Source organism: Acinonyx jubatus, chromosome A1, assembly GCF_027475565.1.
Source record: "Acinonyx jubatus isolate Ajub_Pintada_27869175 chromosome A1, VMU_Ajub_asm_v1.0, whole genome shotgun sequence".
Lineage (NCBI taxonomy): Eukaryota > Metazoa > Chordata > Mammalia > Carnivora > Felidae > Acinonyx > Acinonyx jubatus.
In genome coordinates, this window is record NC_069380.1 from 129,335,133 (window position 1) to 129,349,562 (window position 14,430).

The 14,430-nt window shown below is 36.8% G+C and overlaps 1 long non-coding RNA gene across 1 annotated transcript in view; it reads right to left on the reverse strand.

The window, feature by feature from the left end:
* Nucleotides 1–752: 752 nt before the first annotated feature.
* Nucleotides 753–14,430, reverse strand: part of LOC128315776 (uncharacterized) — a 201,507-nt gene continuing 187,829 nt past the window's right edge. The window contains exon 5 of the long non-coding RNA XR_008298857.1: nucleotides 753–2,693. This is a non-coding gene — a long non-coding RNA (uncharacterized LOC128315776). The remainder of the gene's footprint in view (nucleotides 2,694–14,430) is intronic.

The following is a 14,430-nucleotide window of genomic DNA, read 5'->3' on the forward strand; positions in this document are numbered from 1 at the left end:
ATATCAGATTTTGCTTGACTCTCATTTTGTGATCTTCCTCTTGGGCCCCTTGTTCTCCCCAATGTACTCTTTGATACTTAATAATTGACCCGAGTGACATATCATTCATCAGACCTTTCCTTTTTCCTCTCTCTTTTAAGATGTAACTTCAGTAGGGTCATTTCTATATGATGGGTGACTAGGGGTGGTAATATTTTAAATGAGCACATCCTCAGTGAGGCATCAGTTAACTCATTATTTTTTCTCCCTTGGAAGCAAAGTATTTTAATTCTGTTACAGTGGCCTGTTGCCTTAAGAAACCTCTCTCAGCTAGACAATTTCTAGTACTTTAGCAAAGAAGCAAAGTATTTTCATGTCAACAGGGACTTTTTTTTTTAACTCCACAATAAAATCTTCTCATATTGTCTGCACATATGGATGTAAAAATCATGTGGTTTGAGCTTGTGGAAATAGCAGATCCTTGATTAAGAACTCAAAATTCTATTTGCAGTTTAAGTCACTTAACAAATGGGAAAATAGTCTTCTAATTGAATTAAAATAAGTTGTCTTTACAAGCAGTAGTAGAGTAAGTCAGTGGATTAATCGCAAATTGTATTGATGACAGCTAGTGATAAAGCCGATGTAATGGTATCCAACAGGATTTACATATGGCAATAGTCAAGTTGCAGTTATCACTGAAATAACATATCAAAATCAAAAAGACCCAGTATTTGAAAAGCTGTAGTCACCCACAGATGGCTTCCATAGGGCTTTGTGCACTGACCACTGAATGAAGCATCAGGGCCTCCTATTTGCTTGCGGTCTAATATATCTAATTTGAGTTTAGCTTAGGTATCTTAGCTTTGATTCTCTCAGAAGCACAGAAGAGACAAGAAATCAAGTGCAGTTATTTGATTTAGGAGGTACAACCTATACCTAGGGGATATGTAAGACAAGCAATAAAGGTTCAGTAATTTATTTCTTTTTTTAAAGAGAGAGTGCAACCAAGGGAGGGGTAGAGAGAGAGGGATAGAGAGAGAATCACAGGATAGAGAGAAAGAATCCCAAGCACGCTCTGCACTGTTAGCACAGAGCCAGATGCAGGGCTCAATCCCACGGACTGTGAGATCATGACCTGAGCCGAAATCAAGAGTCAGATGCCTAAAAATGACTGAGCCACCCAGGTGTCCCTATTCTCTTGAACTTCCTTCTCTCCTTTCCTTCCCTTTCCCTTCCTTTCCTTTACAAGAGGCAGGGAGAGGCACAGAGAGGGACAGAAAGAATCCCAAGTAGACTCCATGTGGTCAGCACAGAGCCCCATGTAGGGATCCAACTCATGAACCATGAGATCATGACCTGAGGTGAAATCCAGAACTGAATACTTAAGTGACAGAGCCACCCAAGTGACCCAAGGACAAGTTATTAAACTAACATAGTGTGCTGTGAAAGTCTGGGAACTGTGTAAAAACACATGCCTCAGGTGCCTAGGTGGCTCAGTCAGTGGAGTGTCCGACTTCAGCTCAGTTCATGATATCACGGTTCATGAGTTCGAGCCCTGCATCAGGCTCGCTATGATCATTGCAGAGCCTGCTTTGGATCCTCTGCCACCCTCTCTCTGCCCCTCCACTGCTCAGGCTTTCTCTCTCTCTCAAAAAATGAGTAAACAGTAAAACAAAACAAAACACATGCCTCAGAATTTTCTTGCCCAAGGGACCAGTATATTTATACTGCAATTTCTGAGAGTCACTGGTTGGGGGATATCTGAGGGACATTAATTCCTTGGCACATTCCCCTTGCTGTAGGAGTGGGAAACAGGCCTTCTGAATGTCCAAGAAAAGTTCTCAAGCACAGAGATACTAATTCTGGCCATGTGGGGTTGGCTAGCCTACACTGGAACAATAAAGTCTGAGGAACATGCCTCGCTGACAACATCTGCTCCATTAGAGAAGTTCAGTATTCCTTTACTTTTAATCAATGCCTGAGGAGGTCAGTAAATAATAGTATCTTACCCATGAGAAATTATTTCTTTAGTGTGTAACAAGTAGCCTAGAAATGCACAAATTCAGTAAGCATTCCAGATCTTCTTCAGCAGACTAATGAGATCATCAAAGACCCAGGTTATTCCCATCCTTCTCCACTATCTCTAACATAGTAGCCTTAGTCCTCATCCATCTAGTAATCACATGGTTCCAAGATAGCTGCTCCAATATTAAGTTTAAAGGGGGGAAATGAAGGAGAAAGAGGGAACAGTCCAACTACTTCATTTCATAGCCTTATATCTTTAACCAGAAAACAATCTTTACCAGAAGACATTTAACAAAACTCCAATAATTGTGGCAACTATTGAGTCACATAGCCAACCTTACCTGCAAAAACAAGTTTATGGCCATATCAGTCAACTTCAGTGTCAGAAATAAAAGTCTTTGTAAGTATTTTAAGCAGAAAAGCATTTAACATAAGAATTAGAAGCTTACCAAATTACAGGCAAGACTAGAGGAGTTCTAATCTGAACCCAGGTGATTCCTACAACTACGTAGCTGAATTTACACACAAAAGCTATGGTGAAGCCACAGGTAAGAAACTGGGGACAGACGAGGATATTAATGTTAACTGCTGAGATTAGGGACACTGACCTGAGGTGTGATCCAGTGATTGGAAGCCAGAACCAGAAAATCAAGACTTCTGGGAATACAGCAACACAGGCCACAACAGTGCTAGGAACACAACAAAGAAACATGTATCCACGTGAGGAATTGTTATTCAGGACACTTGCTACAAAGGAATCTGGGGAACACAGAAATTAAAATGAGACTAACTTGAACTGAAGACCCCAAACCATGACACTTGTTCTATGGTTAAACACACTGCATTCCTATAAATATCAGGGTTCTGTAAGCAAAGGAAAAGTTAGGAGCAATGATGATTAGAAAACCAATTAATAATACTGGGCTCATCCCTCCCTCCAGGAATGAAATGAGGGTTTTAGTTTTCACTGAGGGTGGTGAGGATACTACTCTAAGTCCCCAGTTTCTTCTTCATTATCTGTAAAGATTCCTTACCATCTTTGGCTTAGTTCAGGATTTACAGCAATAGGTCTCTGGCTAATCCTTGATAATGAATATAGGGAAGAATGACATCGATAGAAGGTAACAGAGCAATGACAGGTGCTTCAATAAAAATATATGTGTGGTTTTTTTTTTGTTTTTTACCTAAACTAGAAATCAGTTAAGTTTCTCTTGAGACTTAGGAATTTTCAAATACAAGATAGTTCATACCATTGATGATCATTTTTGTTCTTATTCAGAAAAGTGTAATTGTATTACAGCTAAATTTTATCTTGGAATGGATATCCACAATCATTTGTAATTAAATTAGTTCAATTTTGTTTATTTGTCTAAAATAAAGGATTATTTATATTAACATACATGACAATGAAGCATTCATAGAAGCATAGCATGTTGGATATTATTCCTTGTGATATATTTTAGGCAAATAATATCAGATGCTAATATGTAGTTGGTTCTTACAGAGGGAAAGAGGAAATCTCATGCTGTTTCTGCTTGCTAGCCATCTTACTGTAAGGCACTAAAATGTTGCCTATACACTCAGTGAAAATGATTTAAAAGTTCTGCAAGTGAACAACATTAAGAGGTTATGAAACCCTGACTAGTATTCTGGCTCTATCAAGAGCAGGAGTCTGGTTCACGCACAAGGAAAAGCTTTTACAGGGGCGCCTCAGTCGGTTAAGCATCCAACTTCGGCTCAGGTCATGATCTCACAGTCCGTGAGTTCAAGCCCCGCGTCGGGCTCTGTGCTGACAGCTTGGAGCCTGGAGCCTGCTTCACATTCTGTGTCTCCCTCTCTCTGACCCTCCCCCGTTCATGCTCTGTCTTCTCAGTCTCAAAACTAAATACACATTAAAGATTTTTTTTTTAAAGAAAAGGTTTTAGAAAATACATTCCCCACTCTCACAATAAGAGATTAAGAGGTTTGTTTCACTCCCTAACAATAAGAACATTAAGGTCCAAAGAGTATTTGAAATGTATGGAAATGTAAAGATTTAGGATAAGTGATCTTTACATAAAATGGAGTTACTATGTATGCTGGAAGATTGCCTTCAGCCATTACGAAGTTCGCTCAGGGCTCACCTTTGAAGTTTTCAGGGACATAAAAAACCTATCACAAAATATTTATTTTGAAATTAAATGAAGAATCAAGTAGAGAGTGCTATGAATTTTCTACAAATGTACTGTTAATTCCCATAATGCCACTAAAATACTGAAAAAAATCAAGACACTCAACCATAAATATATCAGCCTTTTAATGTATCAAGGCAACAGAAAGGGGTAAGAGAAGAGGGTCTATAGTGGGATCATAAGAACTTTGGCATGGTAAGTGGGTAAAGAGAATTTAGTAGGCATTTATGTAGTCACTGCCATTAAAATTCTCTTTCAGTATTTCTTCAGGAGACTTCTGTTTAGACACCAACTTTGGAGTGGATCATTTTTAATGTGAGCTCTTAATGAGGCTGTCCTCTTTTATATATCTTACACTTAAATAGGAACCATAACAAAATAATTAATATATAATAGTATTAATTTTCCTGTATTGGTAATGTCAGGTGATGCTTGGGCATCTGGACTTAGCACAGTGAGAAACTTTTGAAGTTACTGACTCAAATGATGTCATTTTATACTTTATCACATCATTGTATTTTGTGAGCTAGGTAGTCTTTTTAAACATATTGAACAAATCAGGAATTGGCAATGTGGAGAAAATTAACTTGGGTAAGATGACACATCTAGTAATATTAGGAAAGGTAGACTGAGTCTCAGATGTCTGAGTCCAGAGCCTAACTTCTCAGACTCCTAACTATATCCCGTGCTTACATGTGCATTTAATGTTCGCTTTAGAGGCACAGAAATAAAGCTATCCCTGATACTGGTTTCATGGCAATAACGTGGAACATCCATTTTAACTGTGCTTCCGTTACATCTGGATTGCTACTGTAATCAGGTTACATCAGGTTGCTACTGTAAGACCTCAACTTCTCCATTTTGAAGAGCCTCTGAGCTTACATACCATTCTTAAGCTCATATTTTTCTAAAATCAAAGCCCAGTGCACTAGGATGTGCCTGACCAAACTGATGAGGACCCAGTTATAGACCTGCCAGAAATTTGGCTAAGAAGCAGATTCTGTCAGTGTCACTCTGCCAAAGTAGGAAGTTAAAAAAAAAAAAAAAAAATATATATATATATATATATATATATATATATATATATATATATATATATAAATTAAGACTAAGTTATGGAACGAAAAGGAAAGCAAACTGTCAAGTCAAGACTGGAGAAGAGCTTGGACAAATTGAAAAAATAAAAAGTCCTCAACTGTACACAGAAGAGGCATCATTTAGAGTATTTCTCAGAAACCTGGAGACATGGCATTGAGATGTCTTATCTACGTCCCTAATTGTCTTTTGCTTGCTACAGAAAATAATTACCATTTTGATCACCCATCCCATATATCCCTATAATTTTAATGTAGTCACCATAGCTACTTGAGATTGTGGTAGTCACTAATGTACAACTTTTTAACAACCTATTTATTTGTTTGATCTCGGTCTTCACTTTTGTGTTTAATGTTTTACTTTGTGTTGATTTTGGCACCATTTAATTTTATTAGTTTTTATATTTGTCACCAACAGTAATGACTCAAACACTGAATTACTCTTTGCTTGAATGAGTCACTCCAATTTTCCATTTCACTGATCTTTTAAATACATTTATTTAAAGAATTTAACCTTGAAAAATAGAATGAACCATAAGAAGAATGCCCATTTTAAGAAGGATTTTCAAACATTTCTCTACAAGCAATAGTGAAATGAAATAACCTTGCAATTTTGACCATAAAGTAGCAATCAACTTCCCATAATGTTAAAAACTCAAGAGTGTAATAATGATAAAGTTGGAATATAACTCAGCCACCAAATATTCCAATGCCTTTAAGTGTTTTATTTTCCTACAACTTGATGGCTTTATATGACTCAATGGATTAATGAATACAAGAAATCTAAAGATTAAGCCCATAGATAATATGATGTGGAAATGAAAAGAAAGCAATGAAGTGACAAAATGTTTTTGAGAAAGAATCAAATAAACTTCCGTTGAATAAGCTGTTTGACAGGATGCTTTTCCTGTGGAAGCCTTTAATTGCTGTCAAATGCTTTCTATAATTAGGTCCTAGTCTGTCTTTAACCTCTGTAACACATTACATTCAACAAAAGACTTAAAGTATTAAGGAATTAAGATAGTATTTTAAAGTAAAATTGTATGATGATGTTCAAGATTTGTGACGTTCAAGACTGTTCATTTAAAAAAAATAGAAAAATTCCTCTGGATATTTTGTCTTCTTTCTTTCTACGATTTATCCTAAAGATGCTCTTTATGTTTATAAAGCTTGAATCCTAGACAATAGTTCTTAAAATCAGATTCAAGAAATAAAGAAAAAGGGGTTAGTGAGAAATCCTACAAACAGACTTCAGAGTAAAGATGGTTTAAAAACACAGGTCTTCTCCACCAATAAATCCCGCTGAAATAATCGTCATTTTAAAAAAAGTAAGCCACAAGAACAGAGAAAATAAGAAACCACGGAAACTTTCAGAAGGAAAGCAGATGAATGGTGGTAACTGACAGCAGGCACAAGAAATCTCCATCTTTAGCCAACAGTGAAGAACTTCCAAATGATTCACACTGTGCTTCTGAAAGTAAGGGTAAAGATGAAGCTAATACCGGAAGGATTGACTAATGATTCCTCGAAGTTAAGGGACTGAAGCACCCATTCCCCAGCCAAGAAAACAGGGAGGGCTCTGTAATGGGAGGTCCCATGTGCATTCAAGTGCAAGAAGGTTTAGTAAATATTTACTTACTGAATGTTGAAACACTTCAACACCCTTCTTTTACATGTGCCTCAAGATGCCAGTAGCCAAACCTATCCTCTCAGATGACTGGAAAATTTTCCTGTAGCAAATGGTCCAGGTAAAGGTGAAACAACTAAACATACAACAGGAGGTCCCTAATACAATGACACAAAAGATAATGCTCTGACACCCAAACCTGCATATGACAATCCCTACCCATCAGCATAGTGTTTCCAATAAGATTTTTATTTTCCCACTTTTAAAAATGAATAGATAGGGGCACCTGGGTGGCTCTGTCGGTTAAGCATCTGACTTCGGCTCAGGTCATGATCTCGCGGTCCGTGAGTTCAAGCCCCGCGTCAGGCTCTGTGCTGACTGCTCAGAGCCTGGAGCCTGTTTCTGATTCTGTGTCTCCCTCTCTCTCTCTGACCCTCCCCCATTCATGCTCTGTCTCTCTCTGTCTCAAAAATAAATAAACGTTTAAAAAAATTAAAAAAATGAATAGATAACTAAAGATCATTAGCAGAAAAAACCTCTAACTTGCAAACAAACAAACAAGCAAGCAAGCAAGCAAGCAATGTGAATACAAGATTAAAAAGAAGAAAAGGGGAATCCTGCCTGTGAAAATGGTATATTAGGTAGTTCCAAGAGTTCCCAACTCCATAGACACTGAAAAATGTCAAAATTGTCAGAATAAACTGTTTTAACTCCACAAAATAGTCAAAGCTTTAGCAATACCAAACAAATGTTGAATCAAGAAAAAACTCACTTGAAACTGATAGGAAGCCTTTACACATTTTCACTCATCTTTGGCCCTCCCCCCTCACTGGCAAGGCAGTGGTGAGGAAGACTAGACTCTCCACTCCCAGGGTCAAACCCTGCTTCGAGGTCCAGAGAGAGCTGAAAAGGTTTTATTCTGCAAGAACTTGTCTGTCTGCTTTGCCCTATTGGGAGCCTACCCAAAGGACTGATCCAAGGCGCTTGCCTTTGTTTTGCCTGAGTCACAATTCTCTGACTTAGTTCCCTTAGCATTACACTCCCTAGCGAGGCAAGAGGGTGGAGGTTGAAATAGGTGGTGGGGACTAAGGAATATACTTGTCGTGATCAGCAGCGCGTGCTGTATCAAATTGTTCAATCACTATGTTGTACACCTAACAGACACTGTATGTTAACTGTACTGGAATTTAAAACAAAATCAAAGAAAGGGACTCTCTCAGCAGAGTGGGGGCTATGCAGAGGGCATTCTGTGAAAATACTTCAATGTCCACCAACAACCTGCTGTTGCTTGAGGCCAGAGAATCAAGTTGAGGCAAACAACAGACATGCTGAAAGCCTGGGGGGGGAAGTTGCAGAGAGTTTCTTTGGGAAATGAGGTCAGTAAAAAACGCCCACATATGGAAGAATTTAGAAAGACAAACGAATTTTAAGTGCAAGAGGCCTGTTCAGAAAAGGCATGAAAAACCCTTCAGCTTTTACCTCTGATTCTAGGTACACACCCGGAGAAAGAAATGAAGGCTGCGTCAGAGCTCTTAAGGAGCCTGGCGATGTGTTACAGAACCCCCCCTTCCCCTTCTGCCACCGCATTCCCTTCCCTCTTTTCCTCCTTCTTTTCTTTTGGACAACTGAAGAAGTGAGGATTTCAAAGTTCTCACGTGACAAAAACTACAGACTTCATAAAAAAAAAAATCTAGAAAAGTGACAAAATAAACTACGACACACAGCAACCTACAAAACATACCCCGAGGAGAGGGAGTGTGATTTCCAGATCCACCACATTATAACACTCAACATTTCTGGTTTTAACAAAACATGACGAAACCAAGCAAGGCAAAGCAACAAAAGGGTAGGTAAATTCACAACAGACACTATCTTTTCTGTCCGATTTCTGAAAAATCATTGCCAAACGTGCCCTCTATACTTTCTTATCAGACTTCTATGGTTTGGCGTTGTCATGTTTAAGTCTTTAGCTCATTTGCAGTTGCTTTTTGGGTATGGTTAAGGTAAGGATCTAATTCCATCACTTATTTCTCAACACCGTTTTGGGTGTCCTTTCCGCATAGCGTATCCTGACTCTGCTATGTATTCTTGGCATCTCTGTTGACTAGTAGGACTGTATAGGCAGGGGTTTAGTTCTGGGCTCTCATTCTGTTCCATTGGTCTGTTTGTGTCTATGCTAGAACAATACTGTTTTTATTACTGTAACTGTGCAACATACTTTGAAATCAAGAAGTGTGATTCTGCCAACTTTGTTATTCTTGCTCAAGATTATGTGGCTATTTGTGGTCCCATGCAAGTTTTAGGATTTTTTTTCCTAATTTTGTTAAAGATATTTTTGGAATTTTGATGGGGATTGCACACAATCTGTCAATGGCTTGGCAAAATATGGTCATTTTACAATATTAATTCTTCCAATCCATGAACATGAAGTATCTTTGTCATTATTTGTGTCTTAATTTCTTTTATCAATACTTTATAGTGTTCAGTATATAGATATCTCATCTCCTTGGTTTGCTAGTATTTTGTTGAGGACTTTTACCTATATGTTCTTCAAAGATAATGGCCTGTAATTTTCTTTTCTCATAGTATTTTTACCTGGTTTTGGGATCAGACCAATCCTAGTCTCATAAAATGAGTTTGGAAGTAGTCCTGCCTTTTGAATTTTTTGAAGAGTTTGAGAAGGATTGGTATTTTTCCTTAAATGTTTGGTAAAATTCACCTGTGAAGCCATCTGGTGCTGGGCTTTTCTTTTTGGGGAGGTATTTGATTATTGATTCAATCTCCTTAATTATTATGGTCTGCTTACCTTTTCTATTTCTTCATCATTTAATCAGTAAATTCATTGGTACGTTGTATGTTTTTAGAAATTCACTGATTTCTTCTAGGCTATCCTGTGTACTGGTGTGTAAGTATTCAAAGCAGTGTTTTATAATTCTTTTTATTTCTGGGTTATCGGTTGTAATGTCTGTTATTTTAGTTCTGATTTGAGTCTTTTATCTTAGTGTAGCTAAACGTTTGTCAGTGTTATCTTTGTGAAATGTCAGCTCTTAGCCTAATTCATCTTTTCTATTCTTTCTCTTCCCCCTATTTATTTCTGCTCTCATCATTGTTATTTCCTTCCTTATGCTGACATTGGGTATAGTTTATTCAGCTTTTTCTAATTCTTTAAGGTGCAAAGTTGGATTACTTATTTGACATCTTTCTCTCTTTTTATTAATGTAGGCATTTATCACTATAAACTTCCCTCTTGGAACTGGTTTGGCTGCATCCCTAAGTGTGGGTATTGTGTTTCCATTTTCATTTGTCTCCTATGTTTTGATTTCTTCATTGAAATCAGGTGTGTGCTGTCTTTCACTATCCTAGCTCTCCTCCTGTTAACTGACTTCTAATTTCCCAACACTATAGTCAGAAAAGATGTTTGATAGGATTTTAATATTAACTTTGTTAAGGCTTGCTTTGTAGCCTACCATACAATCTATACTGGAAAATGCTTCACATGCACTTGATAAAAATGTGTGTTCTGGTGTTGTTCAATGGAAAATTCTGTATCAATGCATTAGTTCCATTTGGTCTAAAGTGGAGTTCAAGTAAAATGTTTCCTTCATTTTCTGTATGGATGATCTACTCACTGTTAACAGTGAGATATTAAGAACCCCCACTATTATTGTAATGCTATTTATTTCTTCATTCAGATCTGTTAATATTTGCTGTATATATTTAGATTTTCCTGTGTCGGATGAATTTGTCTCTTGTCACAGTTTTTTATTTAAAATTTGTCTGTGACATGAATGTAGCTGTTCTTGCTGTTTTGATTTCCACTTGTATGGACTACAAGTCCCTTCACTTGCAAGCCTTAACACTTTATGGAGTCTCTTATAAGCAGCTTATAGTTGGTCTTATTATTTTTAGTCCACTCAATTACTCTTTCTATTGCAGAAGTGAATCCATCTAATTACTGATAACTAAAAATTTACTGTTACCATTTTAAAAATTGTTTTCTGGCTGTTTTGAAGTTCTTTTATTCCTTTTTTCCTCTCTTGCTGTCTTCCTTTGTGATTTTAAATTTTCTGTGATAGTTTTTACATGAGTATTATTTCTTTGAAGTTTGGTACAATGCCCCAGTAAAACCATCTGTGTTTTCAGTAGAGTTTATGCAAAATATTTAAATATAAAATCAATGTATTTAATTCATATAGGACTATTCACATTATCTAATTCTTCTTAAGTGGGTTTTGGAGTTTCTGTCTTTCAAGAAATGTATTCATTTCATTTAAGTTACTGGACTTAAGAACTTAAGATATTAGTCATATTCACTTATCTTTTTAGGGTCTTTAGGGTCTGTAGTGATAAGCCTTCCTTGATGCTTGCTGTTACTGGATATTGGTAATTGGTTTCTCTCTCACTCCCTCTCCATCCTTCCATCTCTCTTGTAAGATTGCTACAGTTTTGTCAATTCTATAAATTTCTTTCAAGTTTTTTTATTTTATTTATTTATTGAAAGAGAGAGGGGGGGTGCACAGAGAGAAGAGAGAGAATCTCAAGCAGGATCCGTGCTGCCAGTGCAGAGCCTTACATGGGACTCGATCTCATGGGCTTGATCATGAACTACAGTAAGATCATGACCTGAGCTGAAATTGAGTCTGATGCTTAACCAACTGAGCCACCCAGGTGCCCCTATGGATTTCTTTAAAGAATGGCTTCTGACTTGATTTTCTATACCTTTTTCTGTCTTGAATACAATTGATACTTCCTCTAATATGATTTATACATGCTTTCAGTTAATCTTCTAATTTTTCAAGTTTCTTGAGATGGGAGCTTAGATTGTTGATTTGATCATTTCTTTTTAATTTTAGTCTAAGAATTAAGGGCAATACTTTTCTCATTAAGTATTGCTCTACTTTGGACTTTGGACTTTGGACATGGACTTTGAAATTTTGCATTTTCTTTTTTATTCAGTTACATGTATATTTTATTACCTTTGGGACATTCTTTTTGTCCCATAAATTATTTAGAAAGATGTTTTTCACTCTCCATGTGTTTGCAGATTTTACTATTATATTTCTATTATTGATTTCTAGTTTGGGTCCATTATGATAAGAGAACATACTTTGTACTTTTATTTTAAGAGTTCATCGCACAGAAAAGATTCTAAGAAGACAATTTCTTTCTCCCCACTCTTTAAGATGTTGTTCCACTCTCTTCTAGTTGACATTAAGATGAGAGAAATGCTATTATCTCATTGTCTCCTTTCAAGATTTCTCTTATTACTCTAGATTTAAGGAATTTTCCTATATCTTAGTAAATTTTTACTCGCATTTCTTTTGGCTGGGGTTTGCTGAGCTTTTTGGATCTACAGCTTTACAGGTTGCATCAAATATGGAAAACTTTTTGCCACTGTTACTTCAAAATTTCTTCTCTCCCCTTTTTCCTTTGAGAATTTTAATAACACTAACATTCCTTTTTTGGAAGTTATACCAAGAGTCACTTTAATTTTTTAAATTTTTTTTCTCCATATTTCTTTTTGAAGGCTTTCTACTGCGGTTTTCAAACCCAGTAATATTTTCTTATGTGGAAATTTATTGTTAATCTACCATAGACACTGTAGTTTTCATCTCTAGTGGCTTATTTTTGGTCTTTTCAAAGTATCTTTAACATGTTTACTTAATTTATTCAAATGTTTCAATGTCTACAAATGCTATTATCTATGTCATTATCATATTCAATTGATTTTTCTTGCTATTTGGGTGATGTTTTCCTGCTCCTTTACATGTCTTATCGTTTTATTAAATTTGAGGTTATAGATTGTTAATTTGTTGGGTCCTAGATGTCTCCTGTTTCTTTAAGTATTCTTGAGGTTCATTCTAAAATACTATTATATGGAAACAGTTCCATCCTTTCAAGTCTTGCTTTTAAAATGCTTTAGTGGTACCTGGGGAGCTCAGTTAAGAGTCAGACTCTTTATTTCAGCTCAGGTCACGATCTCATGGTTCGTGAGTTCGAGCCCCATTTTGGGCTCTTTGCTGACAGTGGGGAGCCTGCTTGGGATTCTCTCTCTCTCTCTCTCTCTCTCTCTGTCTCTCCCTCTTCTCCCCCATGTGCATGGTCATGCTCATGTGCTCTCTCTCCAAAATAAATAAACTTTAAAAAAATAAAATAACATGCTTTAAACAAAACCAGAGCTGCATTTGTTCATAGGCTACCTTTGAGACAAAACCCTTCTCAGTACTTTACTGAGTACTTTACTCAGTACCCTGTATAGTATGAGATTTTCTGTGTCTTGCTGGTAGGCACAAGCATTATACCTGGGCTTAAGGGATCCTTCCCGTCAGTCCTTTTACGTATTATATACTCAGGTTTAGGTAGTTTCTTCAAATGCATATGTTGATCAAAACTCATATGAAAAAGTGAGGGACTACGATTTGTACTCTCTAGAGTTCTCTCTCTGTGCAAGCCTCTCTGCCCTGGCACTCTGTTCTATGAATTCTATCTGCTTTGACCTCCCATACTCCCCACTCTACTGACTGAGGGGGATCTCTGGATTCTATGTGGGTTCCTCTTCCCTGCTCTAAGATTAGCACTTTCTTCACACACTAAACTTGGAAAATATTAGTCTGAGATAGTGTTAGTGCTAACTGTTTACTTTTGGTCTCCTAGCAACCACTATGTATTGTCTAATATCTGTCTTATATCTGCTGCTTTCATGTATCATCTCTTCTTTTAAAATTTATTCTTTAATGTTTATTTTTGAGAGAGAGAGAGAGAGAGAGAGAGAAAGAGAGGAAGAGTGGGGGGTAGGCAGAGAAAGAGGGAGACACAGAATCCGAAGCAGGCTCCAGGCTCTGAGCTGTCAGCACAGAGCTTGATGCAGGGCCTGAACTCACAAGCCTTGAGATCATGACCTGAGCCAAAGTCAGATGTGTAACCAACTGAGCCACCCAGGTGCCCCATCTCTTTGTTATTTATTTCAGGTTAGAGGATAAATCTAGTTCTTTAAAACATACTCCAAAGGTTTGTGACAATGATTTATACCAAATAAGCCAAAGAGGTAGGAACGTTTGCCTCTCCCTCAATAGTCTCAAAGCAAATGCCTCCCCTCTTTAAAGAAGAAAATTGCAGTGATATAGTTGGTTTTCAACTAAATAATACCTTAAGAATAGTTCATTATGTCTCTGATAAGAATAGATGTAAAAAACACAAAGGGTAAATTGAAATACTGAGTTTGAAACTTTATGCCTTAAAGAAATACCTCTATTGATTCTCTGAGAGCAAGAAGCTTGTTTCAAACAGTAGAGAAAGCATTAAGTCTTGGAATCACACACCATTCTAACAAATTCTGAACCTATCACTTTCTAATCACGTGGTTTTTGAGCATGTTACTTAGGTTCTGTTTTATATTCTCATCTATAAAATTGAGATACTCTTAGATTTCATAAAAGTTTCCTAAGAGTTAATTAATACAGGTCTACAAAGTTCCTAATACTGTTTGTAGTAAAGAGTATGTATCGAGTATATAATAACATTTGGGGTGCCTGGG